The 17,827-nt window shown below is 49.8% G+C and overlaps 1 protein-coding gene and 1 long non-coding RNA gene across 4 annotated transcripts in view; one reads left to right on the forward strand and one right to left on the reverse strand.

The window, feature by feature from the left end:
* Window positions 1-5,476, reverse strand: part of RASSF2 (Ras association domain family member 2) — a 41,266-nt gene extending 35,790 nt beyond the window's left edge. The window contains exons 1-2 of one of the 3 annotated variants that reach the window (XM_059133865.1): window positions 5,410-5,476; window positions 4,216-4,281 (exon numbers count right to left, since the gene is read on the reverse strand). The gene's annotated coding sequence lies outside the window, so the exon portion shown is untranslated. Of the gene's footprint in view, window positions 1-4,215; window positions 4,282-5,174; window positions 5,370-5,409 lie in introns of those variants that run through there. The other 2 variants (XM_059133864.1, XM_059133870.1) reach the window with 2 other exon arrangements.
* LOC131808014 (uncharacterized) lies at window positions 4,432-10,824 on the forward strand. Its single transcript, XR_009344648.1, has 4 exons — window positions 4,432-4,586; window positions 8,369-8,576; window positions 9,159-9,260; window positions 9,713-10,824. It is a non-coding gene; the product is annotated as an uncharacterized LOC131808014 (long non-coding RNA).
* Window positions 10,825-17,827: the final 7,003 nt, after the last annotated feature.

Below are 17,827 nucleotides of genomic sequence, written 5' to 3' on the forward strand. Positions count from 1 at the left end.
TCCATAAGGGCTCACTGCAGAACAAATGCTGAGTGCTACTTATGCTTTTTGCCTTTTTTTCGTAAAAACAAAAATCCTGGGACGCCTGGGTGGCTCAGTTGGCTAAGCATCTGCTTTCAGCTCAGGTCATGATCCCAGGATCCTGGGATCCAGTCATACATCAGATTAGGCTCCCTGATTAGCGGGGAGCCTGCTTCTCCCTCTCCTTCTGCCACTCCCTCTGCTTGTGTGCTTGCTCGCTCTCTCTGATAAATAAATAAATTTAAGAAACTGAAAATCCTTTTGGATTTCTTTCTTTAACAAAACAGGTAGATCCTTCTTAAAAAAAACAAGCAGCGGGGGTGCCTGGGTGGCTCAGTGGGTTAAAGCCTCTGCCTTCGGCTGAGGTTGTGATCTCAAGTTCCTGGAATCAAGCCCTACATCAGGCTCTCTGCTTGGTGGGGAGCCTGTCGCCCCCCCCCCCCGCCCCACTCTCTCTGCCTACTTGTGATTTCTCTGTCAAATAAATAAATAAAATCTTTAAAACAAAACCAAAAACAACCAAGCAGCCTAAGGCAAACAACTTTGGAAAAGTCAGGGCTACCTGGACCAGAATTAACATGTTTGCTTTTGTTGAGGTTTACTCTCCATTTCAGTGGTTATTATTACAAAGAATGCTGCAAGGGACATCCCTGTGCACATATTTTTCTGCACTTGCCTAATTACATCCCTAGGATAAGATTTCCCACCAGAGCCACCGTGGAGTCCGGGACTCCCTCTGCAGGACTGTCTACAGAGCTTTGGGGATAAAAATCACAGCAGGGACGTTGAATTCTGCCACACAAGGGTCTTTTTCGCCACATAGAATTTTCTGGACTCTCACTTGGGTGTCTGTGGCATGGCATAGCAGTTCAGCAAAGTAGGGACTGTCCTTTCCATAAGAAATCAGTCCCCTCCTCAGGGAACACAACATGCCTCTGTCATGAAGAGAAACCATTATGCCAGGAAGGCAGAAGGTGGCGGGGCTGAATTCCCCTTGGCAACAGGAAAGACCACAGCAGGACTCCAGGATGGCCCAGTGCCACCCAAGCGGCTGTTCAGCATCTATCACCGGTCACAGCCTAAATGTGACAGCCATGAGCAGGTGCACTCAGCTTTCTCACCTAGCCGAAGGATAGCCTCTCTCCACCAAGGCGTTATAACTGGCCATTCATGAGCCATCATAATGCCCACTCCCAGAACCTCCATGGCCTCTTCCATCTTGATCAATGAGCGGCCCATGGCAGCCTGAATGTTTGCTGTGTGCCAGGCTCTCCTCTGAATGCCCATCACAGTATCACCGGGAGACAATTATAACTGTGGTCTTACAGCTGGGGAAACTGAGGCTGAGAGGCTTTACGTGACTGTTTGACTGCAGCCTGAAACCCATCCTCAGTTGCTTTCCCCAAGAAGCTGGCCCTAAAACAAGGATCAGGGTGCAAGTGGAAGGGGGCTGGAAAGGGAAACAGGGAAGGGACAGCAGCCGGTGAGGGGGACCAGTTACTAGGCGACTCTAAGACACAGCATAGCACGTGCCCCCATGCCACCCCAGCAGAGAAGTGAGGGAGCTTTCTTTGGTCACTGGCTGAGGCCAAGGGAACACAGGAAGGATGCTGAGAGCATCTATTACGTTGCCCAATATCATCGAGCTGGAAGCCGTCGAATGCCATTCAAACCCCAAATCCAACACTGTATTCCTCTTTTAGAAATGAGCAGTTAAACAAACATTGAACTGCATGCCAGCCACGGGGAGAGCGCCATGCTGGTGAAATAAACCCACTTTGCCAAATCACTTTGGGTTGGGATGTCCAAGGACAGCAAGGGTATCTTTTTGTCAAGTTTAATCAATGGGATGACTAGGGGAAAGCCCTTCTATATCACTTTGCTCATCCCCTGGGAATTAGTCAAGACCCTGTCACTGCCCCCTTCTCCGGTGTAAGCTTTCCCTCTCGGAATCAGCCACAGCTGGCCTGGGCAGAGTCCTACAGCCTCAAACTGTCATCCCAAGCAGCTTCATCAGCCGATTATAGGCTCCAGAGTCCGCCTTCCATCCCAGGGACGATCCCAAATGACCCACGAGATGCCCTGCCAGCCGAGTCCGGAGGATGTCCCTGTTTACTGTGCCCCACTTCCCCTGTGCCTCCATCCCCTATCCCCTCCCTCCAACCTCACACACACACATGCCCTCCACGGGAACCCACAAGGAGGCCAAAGAAATGAAACCAGCAATCACAGGTCTGCAGGAGCTGACCCCATCTTAAGGACTCACTTAACATTCTTCTGGAGATGCAGGGAGGTGTTTAATAAGACAGTGTGTCATGAGGGTAGATCACTGGACGATACTGTAAGGAGCCGTGAGAGAAACAAGGAGGTGGCAGAAGGGGACCACTGCCCTAGTTTTTCTTTCTTTCTTTCTTTTTTTTTTAATTTTATTTATTTATTTGACAGACAGAGATCACAAGTAGGCAGAGAGAGATGGGGGGAAGCAGGCTCACTTCTGAGCAGAGAGCCCGATGCAGGGCTTGATCCCAGGACTCTGGGATCATGACCTGAGCCGAAGGCAGAGGCTTTAACCCACTGAGCCACCCAGGCACCCCCACTGCCCTAGTTTTAGAAACCCAGTGGCAGCAGCTCTCAACAGCTCTGTCTTGAACCCAGAGACTGGCCGTCCTGTTCTGTCCCAGGAACACTGCTGAGACCTGCCCAGTTTCTCCCCCTGGGGGAAAGAGGGAGACCCTGGCAAGTCCCAGTCCCTTTCCTGGCACCCCAGCAGGATTCTCTGGCCCTCAGGTCCTGCCTGTAAACCCCCTCCCAGTGAGGACACTTCTGGCCCAAGTATCCTAGGGAGAACCGAAGGCAATCATCAGGCCAGCGTTCTTTTATGCTGTGGGACAGTCATGGGCACGCCATTAGAAGCGCAGTCCTGGGCACCTCTCCAGCCAAGTCTCCTGGTCATTCCTAAGCAGCTCACGCACAGAAGGCAGACACGAAGCTTGGCTCTGGGATTCCAGGAAATAGACCAAGAAATCAAAGCAAAACCAGTGGGTGACTGAAAGTTCCTGGTTAGGACAGCGAAGCTGAGAAATGGAAGCTTGAGGGAGGGAAAACAGGTGTGGGGCATTTATCCCTGCTAAGTGACCTCTAAGGGAACAGGAAGAACAGAAGCTCTGCAGAATGCAGAGAGGGGGGTTCCAGAGCCCCGGGGGCAGGATGAGACTCCCCATACCCAGCTCATGATGGTGGAGATGCTGCCACCTGAGGCACAGGGACGCATGCTGTGGTCTGCACATTTGGGGGAAAGGGGCACCCCTTCCCACCCATTTCCCAGGGCTTCCCCTGGAGGGGGGCATGCCTGGGGGCCCCAGGTCACCTGGCCTCCTTTCAGCCAGGCTCCCTGAAGATGCACCTAGATTTCAAAAGGGCAAGGAGCATGGGATACATCTCAGCTGCACCCCAGCCAGATTATCCTGTCTCCATATACGCTACCCCTGCTCTTTCGTCTTCTGAAGGGGGGTCAGGACTCACAGCCCAGCCTGCCCAGCCCAGCCCAGCCCACGCTCTGAGGTTCCCCAGGAGGGCAGCCTCTCTGACTCCCTGTCCTTCCAGCCAGGGCAAGAACCACCTACCCTCTTTCCCAAACTATCCCACCTCTCCCAAACCCAGCCACCATGTGGCTGTTAGCCTGTCAGGGCCCAGAGGACTCTGCAGCAGCTCCCAGGCTGCCAGGTCCAGAGGACAAAGCACAGATCACGACCCCACTGCAAGGTCTCTGATCCCAAGTGGGAGCCTCCCAGGCTGATTCACACTTAGTCCCTGGGACACCACATGTAGACACAAGTTGAAACACACACACACACACACACACACCAATAACTAACCCACCTCCCCTCAAAAAACCCAATATATCTTAGCCACGAGAAGTTTCTTTAATTCCAAAGACCACTCCAGAAAAAGTTCCCAGTAAATAAGTGTGGACTGATAAGTAGAATAAATCCAAACCCAGATTCCTCCCCCAGATGCTCTGGAAAGCAGGCCCCAGGCTCTGAATCCCAGCTGTTTAAAAGAATCATTGTTTCTAATTCTTTCCTCCCATTGTACCAAGATCAGCTGTGACAGGAACAGAGTCCCACTCCAGGATGAATTGTTACTTGGCAGCTCCCTGGGTCTAATTTTCATTCATCCCATTAAGGTACTTACTAGAAACCTGGCCCACGCTAGTTAGTCACGGCCTCTGTCCTCTGGGAGAACCCGGATTCTGGACACCTGGGAATAAAGTATGGGCAGCATTGAGAAGCGCGGCGCTCAGCTCCTGCTGTCACTCTGTGGCGGGGGTGGGGGGGTGTGAACAAACGAGGACCCATAAGAGCCCCGGAGGAAGAGGAAGCCCTCCGTCGCCCTGTCGGGCCACCGCGCCGCTCCGCGCTGTCCCCAGGGTTCTCCCAGTTTAAGTGCTGAATGCAAAGCAGGCGACCGAAATGCAGAAGTGGCCGGGTCGCCCAAAGAAACTGCCCCTCTCCGGAGAGAGAGGACGCAAAGCTGAGGTCCTCAACGACCTCGGCGCTAGCTCGGTAGGCGGAGGGGGGAGACCGAAACGGGAAGTGCCACGAGGACCGAGGGCCCCCGAGGCCGCGCGCCCTTCAGATGTGGCCTCGGGAGCGACGCCTGCCCGCGCCGGGTGCTGGATCCCCCTCTGGGGAACCGTCCGTTGGGCTGGGAAAATGGGGACCCGTTTGGGGTTAGACACTTCCCAGCGCTGTCCAGGCCTCCCATCCCGGCACCTGCTGCGCGGCCCCAGCTTGCCAAGGAGTCCCGAGAACCCCGCGGTTGGGGCGGGGGCGCCGGAGGGAAGAAGGACCCCCAAGGGTCGCAGAGGGAAGGCAAGCTTGGAGCCACAACTTTCTCCGGCCAGCAGCTGGGCGCTCAGGGGCTGGCTCCTACGCGGCCCCCGGGGGTTCCGCACTCCCGGGAACCCCCAGAGGCCCTGGGAGGAGAGAGGAGACCAGGGCAGGGGAAGACTGAGGCGCTGACCTGGACCAGGCTGGGAACACCGCGGGAAAACTTTCGGCGGGGCTGGAGGGAGGGCAGGGGAGAGAGGACCGGCCCGTGCCCGGCACCTTGCGACCCGCATCCCGCGCCCAGTGCCCCGCGCCCCGAACCTTGCCTGCGTCCTGAGTCGGCTGCATCGCCCGCGGAGTTGGAAAGTGGGGGTGCCTCTGCGCGGGGGTGGGGGGGCGTTGCTCCAGCCAGCGCCTGGGTCTGCTAGCCGCGGGCCCGGCTCAAATCCAGCCGGGCGGCGCAGGCGGCGGACGCGCGATTGGGGGTCGGGCGCCCCGCCCTCCTCACCTCCCCTCCCGCCCTCTATCCCGCCCCCCTGCCTTTATCCGTCCCTACCGCGTCGGATCGGCCTCTCTCCCCGTCTTTCTCTAGCTCTCCATCTCTCCCCCGCCCCACTTCCCTCGCCTTTCTTCCTCCCCGCGTCTCCCGCCCTCCGTCCCCTATCCCCCTCCTCCCCTCCCCTCCTCCTGGGGGGCGGAGCTTCTCCCCTCCCTCCCAGACAATGCTGGGGCTGCGCGTCCCCTCCTTCCCCTCCTGCGAGTCTGGGCTCAGGCTGCCAGCGCTTCTTCCGGGCTGGCGGCGTGGGGGGGGGGGGGGGGGGTGCGGTGGCGGGGCGGGGGTAGAAGTGCAGGGGTGGAGAGGTTGGACTGGCTCCCCTCACCCCATTCGCCTCTGCCCTCTTAAGCCGGATGGAGTCTTGGCCCAAGCCCCTTGGCTCGCCCCAAGCTGTGACAGCCACTCCCAGGGAATGGTCACACCGCCCCGCAGAGCCCACCTCGAGCGCCCCGGATTCCCCAGGCAGAGGATGTGGGATTCATTTTCTAACACCCCGCCTTATTCCAAAAAGGGTTTGAGCTGAGCAGGGGCTAGGCAAGCCCACTTCGACAGGCGGGCGGGCAGACGTGACCGTGAGGGAAGGAAGACAAGTTTCTTTGTCCACCTCTTACCTCCCTCACTCATCCATCCCTGGACTATGGGGACGCTCAGTGCGGAGGAAGACTTGGAGAATCCCAACTGCGGGGCCCCTTATCTATTTCCTTCCTCTTATCATAAACCCCTCCTCCCATACATGCCCCAGCCCTGCACGGTAAATCTCCTTGTCTAAAGGGAAGGGAAGCTAATGGTTAATGCATAGCCAGCCCCCAGGATACAGCCGGCTCTGCTCATCCCTCCTAAAAGCCAAACATTCTTTACTAAATTCATTGTTTGGATCTTGGAATGTGTCTCCCTTAGAAACAATGTTATAAATGGTGATGTGCTTCCCAGCCCAGCCACAAAAGCCTTTGAACCCAAAACGCAGCTGTAGGGTGGTGCCCAAGACTGTGTCAGCTACCCTGGAACAAGGAGGCCACTGATCAGCATTTTCTGTAGGGAAAAAAGAAAAAAAAAAATCTACTTGTACATTCCCCTTGACCTATAAACACAAAGCTCTCCCATTAATATTCTCCCCTACCCCTCAGCCTCTACTCTGTATTGGTAAGTTGCTCCTTTGCAGGTAACATGAGCACCAACCCGGGGATGTATTTGGAGGACAGGGTGTTTTCTCTATGACCTCGAGGTCAGAACGGTAGGGAGAGCTGCATGAGAGGCACAACCAGAGCCTGGAGCGCTTCCAGGAACTCAGAAAGTCTTCTCTGAGATGCCAGCTCTTCCCTTGGCTCACAAATGGGCCTTCTTGTGCCCCAGATACATGACAAAGGGTGGCCCTCATTTACATCACTGGGGCTTGGAGCTCCCCTTTTGAAGACCGGCAGCCAGGTGGAGCTGGAGTCCCTTTGCCTTTACTCAATCCCCCAAGAGAGCAACTCTGGCCCAGGTTGAGTCAGGTAACCATGCTATGTATGACCAATCAGCTGGGGTGGAGGACTCTTGTACAAACTGGGCTGTCAGGGACCCTGCCGTTAGGCCCTGTTTAAAACAGTCCAGTCCTTGGGACCCCTGGTTGGCTGGTGGGTTAAGCAACAGACTCTTGGTTTTGGCTGAGTTTGTAATCTCAGGGTCCTGGGATCAAGCCCCAGTTGTGCTAGAGACTCCCTCTCCCTCTGTCCCTCTCCCTCAGCCCCCCCCACCACCACTTTCTCTCTTTTTCTGTCTAAAATAAATCTTTAAAAAAAAAGAAATAAAGAATCCATTACCCTCTGCTTATATTTCCATGCTGGTGAATAAATTGATTAATTCAAGATACCAGAAAACATCTTTCTTTTCATCAGTTTCCCCATACAGAAGCCACAGAAGAGAAAGGAAAAGGTTCTTATCCTTCCAGTGGGTATAGGGACAATACATCTGTAACAGGTTTAATACTTCACAAATATTAAACAGCTATATGAAGCCCACCCTCAAAACCTTCTTTTCTTGCCACCATCCACCCCTGGGGACTGGCCCTGGAGGCACATGGCTCCAGGAAAGCAGCAGATAGCACTGTCTAGAACACAGGCTGGCCAACGGAAATACAGTGCAAGCCACAGACTCAAAACTTTCTACATTGAAAATAGTTTAAAAACAAAACAAGTGAAATTAATTTTCATGATATATTTTATTTAACCCAATGTATTCAAAATATTACCATTTTCACCATGTAAACAATATAAAGACATGACTCGAGGTATTTTGCATTCTGTTAATGTACTAAGGCTGAAATCAGGTGAGTATCTCTACTTCAGCACATCTCAATTCAGACGTTAGATTTTCATTTAAAAAATACTTGACCTCGGGACGCCTGGGTGGCTCAGTTGGTTAAGCAGCTGCCTTCGGCTCAGGTCATGATCCCAGCGTCCTGGGATCGAGTCCCACATCGGGCTCCTTGCTCCTCAGGGAGCCTGCTTCTCCCTCTGACTCTGCCTTCCACTCTGTCTGCCTATGCTCATTCTCGCTCGCTGTCTCTCTGACAAATAAATAAATAAAATCTTTAAAAAAAAAAAAATACTTGACCTCAGTTTAAGCTTTATAAAATCTCTATCTGAGAAAGTAGATTCACAGGCTCAAGTTGTTTCAGATATACTCTAAAGTTAGCCAATAACCAAACTGAGTATATCAGTTTTTACATTTAAATTTTAATTAAGATTAAATGAACTTGAAATTTAGTTCTTCAGTTGTACCAGCTGTGTTTCAGTGCTCCGTAGCCACAGGTGGCTGGTGGCTACCCTATTGGGACAGCACAAGATTAGAGAGCGAGGAAGCCACTGATTGACTCAGAGTCTCAGAGTCGACTTCCCTCATCTTTTTAGCGAAGCAGTGGCAGGAAAGTCAAGTGTGGCCAGAGAGAAATTGATTTTCCAAATTCCTCATGTCTCCACAGAACATCGAAAGGGGCAGGCTTTGCCAGTAGATCAGAGCTCTACCACACGCCTGGGGAGAAGGAAGGTCTGCAGGGAAGAGTTGGAGGCCCAAAGCCCACTCTTGAGTTCCCAGTGGATTTTGGGAGAAGAGAGGAAGAAGCAGGAGACAGACAGTCTGAAGGAAAGGTCCCATCCTCCGTGATTGTGACCTTTAACCAGAGTGAGGAGGTATGTCAATGGGTTAAGGAAGGTTCTCAGGAGATTACCACATGGGCTGCCTACCTCCTCCTCCCCTGTCCTCAGGCACTGGGCTAGGAGAGGGGGCGGCCCCTTTAAAGTCAGCTTCGTGGATCACCATGGTTATACAGAGCTAGGGCCTGGCCTAGATTTAGTTTCTGGAGTCACCTATAAGTCCTTGTTGGTCCAGACATAATGCAGAAGTTCCTTCCTGCTCCCCAGGACCAGGGGCCTCAGAAGGAAGCTAACTTGTGAGTCTCGGGCTTTCTGCGGGGCCTGTCTTAGTTTGAGTTCTCTCAAAAACAGAATCTGAGGTAAGGATTTGGGTACAGGTCACTTATCTGGAGTTGATCCAGAAAGCAGGGACGTAAGACAGGGCAGGAGGAGACGCTAATAAAGGGTGTACAACTGGGTCTCCATTCTTCTGGGGCCCCTCTGAGGAACTGTATAAAATGTGCCTCAAAATGGTCCTCTCTGAAGTTCAGGGGGCTGGGGGCATTTATCTCATCTCCCACCAGTTGAGGATGTCTCCCAGGAAAGTTTACTTCTTCTTACTTCTGGTTGTTTTTCAAGGAAACATCTGGGACAGAAAAGCAGAGCCACTGCCTTTGTCACTAGAGGTGGGATGAGTCACTGTGCATGAAGCTGTGCCCCACGGTTCTGCTAGGGTCACAGGTAGGCTGAGGGGTTGTGACACAGAACACACGAATCATCTGATCTAAGGCCCAGCATGGAGAGGGACGAGTAGACCCTGGAGGTTTGGTCAGGGACTAACGGGAGGATATGATGAGGTCTCAGAGGGAATATTGGTGAAGGAACATTGGTTAACGTCGTTGGGGAAGTCAGGGAGCACTGCAGAGCTCTGAAGGAGCACGGAGCACCCAGTCCATGAGGTACACAAGCCGCAGGCTTCCGCAGCCGAGCACTGAGGAATAGGGCCATCACCCCTCAGCGTTCTGCTTTCAAGGAATGATCTGGAGCAGACTTTCTGCGGGGAGGCCTAGCGGAGACCCAGAGGCACCCCCTCACGTGCCACCACAGGAAGAACTTGGGAAGTCTCTAAGGATACCAGAAAGACTGTTTGAATTATTGCCTCAGACTCCATTTTTTTTCCCTCTGCTATCCAGGAAGAGAGACTCTGCAAAAGAAAATCTAATGAGTTATAGAGAATTAGAGAAGACTCAGCGAGGTCTGCCACTGGACATGTCTGACACACTAGCATGGTGGGCTGGCTGGAAATCTATTTGCTTGGAAGGTGAAAAAAGTCCTCCTGGGAGATTATTTTCATTCTAAGGAAAGAAGAAACCATGTTTGGTTTGGTCCAGTAACAAAGTTTTAGTGCCAGAAGGAAGATGGAATTCAACTCTGCCCCCAACTTGGCCCTCTGGACACACCAGGGATCCTAGGAAGATAGAAACTCTATGTTACAACTCCAAAAACTCTTTCATAAACTGCAGAGAGACTCTGGGGCCCAAGCAGATATGTGTTGGGGACCCTCCTGCTAAGCAACACTTGAGAGACCTACACTTCATTCCGCTTCTCCATTTCAAGGGCTTGGTATGTTGACATTACCCAGAAAGTAGTAGATGAATTGCCACAACAGTCACAGTTACTCCCCTCCCGGCAAACACTTCACAGTTCCTCCCACAAAAAAGGGGAACCTACTTCCCCACCTTGAATCTGGGTTGATACTGTTGCTTTGGCCAACAGAATGTAGCAGAAGTCCCACTGTACCTTTTCAGACCCTGACCTCAAGAAGCCTTGCATTCTTCTACCCTCTCCACTGCCACATGAGTAAGCCTGAGTTAGCCTGCTGGAAGGTGAGAGATCTCTTGACCCAGAGCCAAGGCAACCCAGCTGTTCCAACTGAGGCCCCCCAGACATGTGAAAGACCCAACCAAGATCTGAAAGCCCTCTACCCAATCCCGAGTTGACCGCTGATGCAGGAAGAAATCCAGCTGAATCTAGTCCAGACAGCCAACCAGTACAACCCTGAGCTCAATAGATGGTTGCATCTTAAGTCACTCAGGTCTGGGTTGTTCCTTATACAGCAGTGACTGTTAAAGAACTTGATAAAAAATGGTAACTCTGGCCACTGATGGATGTGTTAACTAACCTTATTGGTGTAATTGTTTTGCAATATACACATATATCAAATCATCAAGCTGTGCAGCTTCCATTTACTTAATGTTGTATGTCAATTATATCTCAATAAAGCCAGAGGGGAAAGCACAAAAAAAAAAAATAAAAGCCTGGGGGCGCCTGGGTGGCTCAGTGGATTAAGCCTCTGCCTTAGGCTCAGGTTATGATCCCAGGTTCTGGGATCCAGCCCTGCATCAGCCCTCTGCTCAGCAGGAAGTCTGCTTCCCTGCCCCCGCCCCTGCCTGCCTCTCTGCCTACTTGTGATCTCTCTCTGTCAAATAAATAAATCTTTTTAAAAAATAAATAAATAAGATAAAATCCTATAATACAAAGGAAGAAAAAGAACTTAGTAAGATGAGGTGGGCATGGCCGACACAACCAGGATATCAGTGAACACGAGTCTGGAGCCTCCTGGATTTGCTTATGAGCTTGCAAGGGAGGCCTCTGGGAATTCTCCCCCCACAGGCACCCCCACCTCCAAAACCAGTATGGAAGTATGGCTGGCCGAAGTCTCAGTGAGCTGATGAAATTTCTGTTTATGGCTGCTGATGGGACCATTTGTTCTCATAAAGTGGAGAGACATAGGGAAATTTGAGTAACAAAGACTTTGTCACTGAACCCCACAGCTTTATCTGTCATGGAGAAGGGCTTTCTTAATTAAAAGCGTCCACTTTATCCACCACTAAGAAATTTCCATAGCATCTTAAATATTTATACAGTACAGTGTCTGGACTCATCCTTGGAGATGGGAGGGCAGATTAAAGCTCTCATATAGTTGGCACTTAAGAAGACTCAGGTGCGGGGCGCCTGGGTGGCACCTGGGTGGCTCATTGGGTTAAAGTCTCTGCCTTCGGCTCAGGTCATGATCTCGGGGTCCTGGGATCGAGCCCCGCATCGGGCTCTCTGCTCAGCAGGGAGCCTGCTTTCCCCTCTTTCTCTGCCTGCCTCTCTGCCTACTTGTGATCTCTCTCTATCAAATAAATAAATAAAATCTTTAAAAAAGAAGAAGAAGAAGAAGAAGACTCAGGTGTGCCAGTCTCCGGCCCCAGAGGCCCCAGAGAGGAGACCTGCCTTTCCTGGATTTTTCCCTCCTCCACTTCAAGTGCAGATGGGGGATGGTGAGAGGGGGAAAAGGAAAGTGAAGGACTCAAAGTATATAGCTTAGAGTCAGTTCATTCCCTGCAAATAAGCAACTTTTCCCAGTAAGTACTGGTAGAGAGGCATACGTCAAAAACTCTCTGCACAGCTATCCCCCTAAACAAAGTGCTTATAAACAGAATTTGGTGGGGTGCTTGGGTGGTTCAGTCAGTTAAGTGTCTGTCTTCAGCTCAGGTCATGGTCTCAGGGTCCTGGGATTGAGCCCCACATCGAGCTCCACATCCGGCTCGTTGCTCAGTGGGAAAATCTGCTTCTCCCTCTGCGCCTCCCCCAGCTTTTGCTCACACTCTCTAACTTGCTCTCTCTCAAATAAATAAATACAATCTTAAAAAAATAAAAATAAATAAACAGAATTTGGTAACTGAACTGTGTTTCAGATTAGATAGGAGATTTCATATAATTTTTCTAGCTATCTATTGAAGTTTCTTTGACCCCAAGTTTACATTCCATCAAAGCTCCCCCTCCATTCTTGGATGTATTGAAATACTAATTACTTGGTGTGAAAATGTTATCCTGTCATAATGCAATACACATTCAAAATTATGTTGATAGATGTTTACAAGACATCTGTGGTGTGCAAGGGACCATGTTAGGCATGGTGAAATAAAAGAAATATCAAAATCAAGGAGCTAAAAACAAAAAAAGAGAAAACATTAAACAACATCTTGTCCAATAATGCATTTGGTGGACTCAGAAATCGAGACTTAGAGAAACAGGATCTCTAAGTACATGTAGACTCATCGCACCCTCTGGTAAGAAACAGAAGCCCTCTGAACCAGCCTAAGTAAAGAGAGACTGATTTTAAGGAATAAAATTCCTTGTAGAACTCATGGGAAGGAAGTGAGCCAGCATCAAGAGGGCTAGACTGTGACCTACAATCTCCTCTCATTCTTGCCCCCCATCTCTCTGTCTCCCTCTCTCCCTCCCTTTCTTCTTCCCTGCTTCTCGTATTGCCTTCTCTCCTCATATCTGCTCTAACTTCTCCCCAGATGGCAGTCTTGATCTCTAAGTCTACATGCACTTAGAGATCCTGTGCCCACCATCAGCTCATACAGTCTCTGGGCATCATCTGCTGTGGCTTGCAACAGAGTAAGGTGGGCAGGTAAAATGGGTTAGTGATCTCAGAAAAGGAAGAAATGAGCAGAGGTGGAAAGTGCTTGCTTGGAGTCTCTATCTGAGTGGTCACATAGTCTGTTCATCTCCCACCTGTTGGCCCTTTCATCTCTGTCATCTCTGTCCACGGAACCCTGGCCCCTGGGCATTCTTGAGAGACCCTGAGTGGTGGGTTCCCTGAACGTGCCGTGCCTTCTCACACCTCCATTAACTGGCTCGAGCATTCCCTCCTGGATACTCTTTCCTCCCCCTCTCTGCTGGACTCTTTCTCCCATTACCCTTGATGTAATGTCCATCAGTGCCCTCCACCCTTCATCTTCCCAACTGAAACATGCAATCCAAGTAAAAGATCAGTCAATCATAGCGTCTGCTGCATCCCCTAAGTTCCATAATCCAATTAGAACTCTACTTAAAGCCCTTCCCATATTCGGGACCTACTCTTGATGACTGCTCATTCTCCAAAACTGGGCTCCAGTGCCCCTTCTTTCAGGATGCCCTCCCTGAAGAGCCTTTCCTCACCTACTCCGTCACTTCTTCAGTGATCTCACAGCAACATTTCAAAGTGTATCTACAGTGAGCCCCTCCTCAGGTCGACCAACCCAACAGCCAAGATGGCGTCTTATTTATCAGTTTATCAGTTCTTCTCCAACAGCCATATTGAGAGTGCTCGATACATATCTGTGAATGAAGGAAATGAAAAAATTAATCCTATCACGTTATTTGCCACAATACTTGCCACAAGTTTTAGCTCATTTAATTCTCATATAGCCCTGGTAGGTGGTATTATTATTATCTTCATTCTTACACAAAAGGAAACTGAGGCAAAGAGTGGTTGGATAACGTGCCCAAAATCATAGCAACAACAGTCAGAGCTAGGATATGAATCTAGGCAGTCTATCAAAGGTGTCTCTCAGCCTTTGTGCTTTCTGCCTCCTCAGCAGCCCAGACCAGGTAGAGAATGACAGCTACTGGGTCCTCACTCTGCTAGCCTCACTTAAAAACTGAAACTGAATGAGGAAACTGAGGTTGGTATATGTCCGGGGGTGAGAGTAGAGAAAGTCAGGTTATTGCTTCTTTGTAATCTCTAAGGGCTGGGCATTGGAAGCAACAGAAGCATCACCTCAGAATTCTTGGGGTGAGAACCCACCCACTCTTGGAAAAATTGTGAAGTCAACGGAAGTTGGCCTTGCACCCTGCCCTCACTCCCCTATCTTCCCTTCCTGTCCCACACTCCCATTTTCTCCTCCATCGTGATGTAGAAGCCTCTGTCGGTCACAGCAAACATTCAATAAATAGGAACAATGTCAGAAGTGCTTTCAACAATCAGGAGACAAAAGCCTGTCAAGTTACTATAGTGTAGTGTAAGAAGTAAATATGTATTACTGTTTGTACCACTGTTAATAACTGTTAATATATATTACTGTTAGTATTCTATATTGTTGTCTAGAGCTTTCTAAAGAGCCACAGAGAGAGACCCCTTACTCCCACTTGAGAAAGACTTTGTCTTGGATAGGTAAGTTGTGACGAAGATTTTCTCATAAATTCAATAACTTAATGAAAAAAATCACCTATAGGGGCGCCTGGGTGGCTCAGTGGGTTATGGTCCCACTGAGCTTCGGCTCAGGTCATGGTCCCAGGGTCCTGGGATCGAGCCCCACATCGGGCTCTCTGCTCAGCGGGGAGCCTGCTTCCTCCTCTCTCTCTGTCTGCCTCTCTGCCTACTTGTGATCTCTGTCTGTCAAATAAATAAATAAAATCTTTTAAAAAATCACCTATAAACAATAATTCAAAGAAAAGTTATAAGCACACAAGAAAAAATTTAAGACAAAGGGAAGAGGAGAAATATAAGCTGTCAGGACTTAGGGAAAAAAGTGGAAGAGAAACATAAAATCATCACAGTAATGAAGGGCTCAGAGAAGCACTAAAAAAAATAGGAAAAATTCAGCTTCAAACATCAGAGAGGAATTCCAGAAAAATGAGCACCATAACATGGACAATAACAATGAGTTTTAGGAGCACCTGGGTGGCTCAGTTGGTGAAGTGTCCAACTCTTTATTTCGGCTCAGGTCATGATCTCAGGGTTGTGAGATCGAGCCCAGTGTTTGTCTCCGCAGAGGGCATGGAGCCTGCTTAAGATTCTCTCTCCCTCTGTTACCCGCCCCCCCCCAAAATTAAAAAAAAAATATTTTAGAACCCAAAACAGTGAATTTTAAAAGGAAGAGAATAACATATATGGAACAAAAACAAAGGATTCCAACACATGTATACTGGCATTCAAATATATGAATTGAGAAAACTTCCCTAAACAAAAAACTTGAGGGGCGCCTGGGTGGCTCAGTGGGTTAAGCCGCTGCCTTCGGCTCAGGTCATGATCTCAGGTCCTGGGATCGAGTCCCACATGGGGCTCTCTGTTCGGCAGGGAGCCTGCTTCCCTCTCTCTCTCTCTCTCTCTCTGCCAGCCTCTCTACCTACCTGTGATCTCTCTCTGTCAAATAAATAAATAAAATCTTAAAAAAAAAAAAAAAAAACTTGAGTTTACAGATTTAAAGGGTATACTATGTTCTAAGAAAATGGGTAGAGTAGAGTTTTCTTTCTTAAGTTTTTCACCAAAATGAAAGTTTCATGAAGTGTAGGAACAGGGGTTCTTGTCCTTTTTGTTCACTGCTGTGTCTCCCATGTTTTGTTTTGTTTTGTTTTAAGCTTCTATTTATTTATTTGACAGAGAGAGATCACAAGTAGGCAGAGAGGCAGGCAGAGAGAGAGGAAGGGCGGGAAGCAGGCTCCCTGTGGAGCAGAGGCAGAGGCTTTAACCCACTGAGCCACCCAGGCGCCCTGTCCCCCACGTTTAAAATCATGCCTGGCACCGGAGAGTCCCAATAAACATTGACTGAATGAATTGGTAAAGGAATAGACCAACCAACACCAACACGTCCTAATAATGTTACCGTACTTCAAAGATAAAGATTCCTTTAGTTACCTAGCAGTAAAGTCAAATCACCTATTTGAAAAATAAAAAAATTAAAAAACCAGGGCACCTGGGTGTCTCAGTGGGTCACAGGTCTGCCTTCAGCTCAGGTCATGATCCCAGAGTCCCGACATTGAGTCCCACATCCAACTCCCTGCTCAGTAGGGGCTGTTTCTCCCTCCCCCTCTGGTGCTCCCCCTGCTTGTGCTCTCTCATAAATAAATAAATAACCAATGGATGGATCAATCAATCACTCTTTGGGGGAAGAAAGGTCAGGCTGGCTACAAACAACAGCACAACAACATTCCAAGCTAGAAAACAATGAAACAGTCGGGTACCTCTTACAACACCATGGCGTCCACAGAGAAAGAAAACCTGACCCAAGAATTGACCTCAACCCAAACTGTAACCCAAATATAAAACACACTAATATTTCACATCGACACAACTTCAGCCATCTTGAAGAAAATACCTGAAGAAAGACAAAGTCTGGTAAGCAAATGGATCAAGAAACAGGGGGAAAAGCATCCAAAGAGATCACTGAATGTACTAATGTTTGGGATTAAAGTTAAGACAACTTTTGGAATTATGGTTCCAAAAACCACATAAATGTTATACCCCATTATGATACAAAAACCATAAAACCAAGGGAGGTAAGAGATTGTAAAGTATCCTGATTTCTTCATTTTTTCACAGCAAGGGAATGAAAAAAGACGTTGCAAGCAGACAGCCCAGGTAATAGAGTTATGGGGAGGGGTGTCCAAGGGTCCACTGAAGGCAGGTTTCAGCCAGGGGCGGTGTCTGCATCTTTGGTGGTCCCGGAGCTTCAGCAGCACTCACGCCTTCCTGTGGGTTGGGATCAAAGCTTAGGAGCAAGTGCAAAGTGCTCGCCCGTCTTACACAAAGAAGATCTGTCTCCCAGAAGTACATTAATTCATCCCCACGGAGTAATAAAGCCCTAGAACCAATAGTAACAATCAACCAGAACTGAGGAGAGGAGAGCAGAGGAGAGGGGAGGCAGGAGGGGAGGGGTGGGGAGGGGAGAATGAAAGGAGGAGAGCAGAGAGGAGGGCAAGGGAGGGGAGGGGAGAAGAGGGGAGGGGAAGAGATGAGGCAGAGTGGAGGCATGGGGATTTGCCGTCACTATGGTAGAGACTTGAACAACGTTGTCTTAGATAAGAAAAGTAAATAAATTGTGTAACAATTTGAGTGGTTTTGTACTATGTGAATTACTTGTTTAATATGCATATATTAAGTAGTAAAAAATTACAAAGTAAACGTAGCCCTATGGGAGGCAGGGAGGTGGGAGGGAGGGTGAGCAGGCCATGAAGCAAGACAGTTAGTAGCTGGTGGAGATTTCTGAGGGGTCCACAGGCTGCCTCCTCTCTAGAGTTAGATCCAGAAGGTTGGGGGAGTGGACAAGAAGACCCTCAGATTTCTGGATCAGTTTGGGACCTGAAAGTGGGGAGGAACTCCGTCACTTCCCATCAGGCGCCTGCAGTAAGCTAGTACCCGTGACCTGGGGTCTGCCTAGGTCAAGGGAGGGACCTAGGCAGGTACAGAAAGCTTCTGGCGGCCATTGGAGGGGGGTGTGGGATACAACTGACATTCTCCTTACCCCAGAGAAGGGCATGGAAGCCAGATGGGAAAAGCTGAGGGACCTGAGGGTAGCTCAGGACAAGGGCACCCACAAAAAGGCGGTAGTCTGGGCCATGCCCGAGGACCATATGGGAGCTCAGACATCTTGGGGGAGCCGGAGTGGAAGGGTGCTTTACCCACAACCAGCAGGACATCCACCCAGCATCACATGCCTCTCCCAGCCCGCAGCTGCCAAGACGTCACACAAGCCCCCCACCCCCACCAC

The sequence above is a fragment of the Mustela lutreola genome, chromosome 9 (assembly GCF_030435805.1).
Source record: "Mustela lutreola isolate mMusLut2 chromosome 9, mMusLut2.pri, whole genome shotgun sequence".
Taxonomy (NCBI): Eukaryota; Metazoa; Chordata; class Mammalia; order Carnivora; family Mustelidae; genus Mustela; species Mustela lutreola.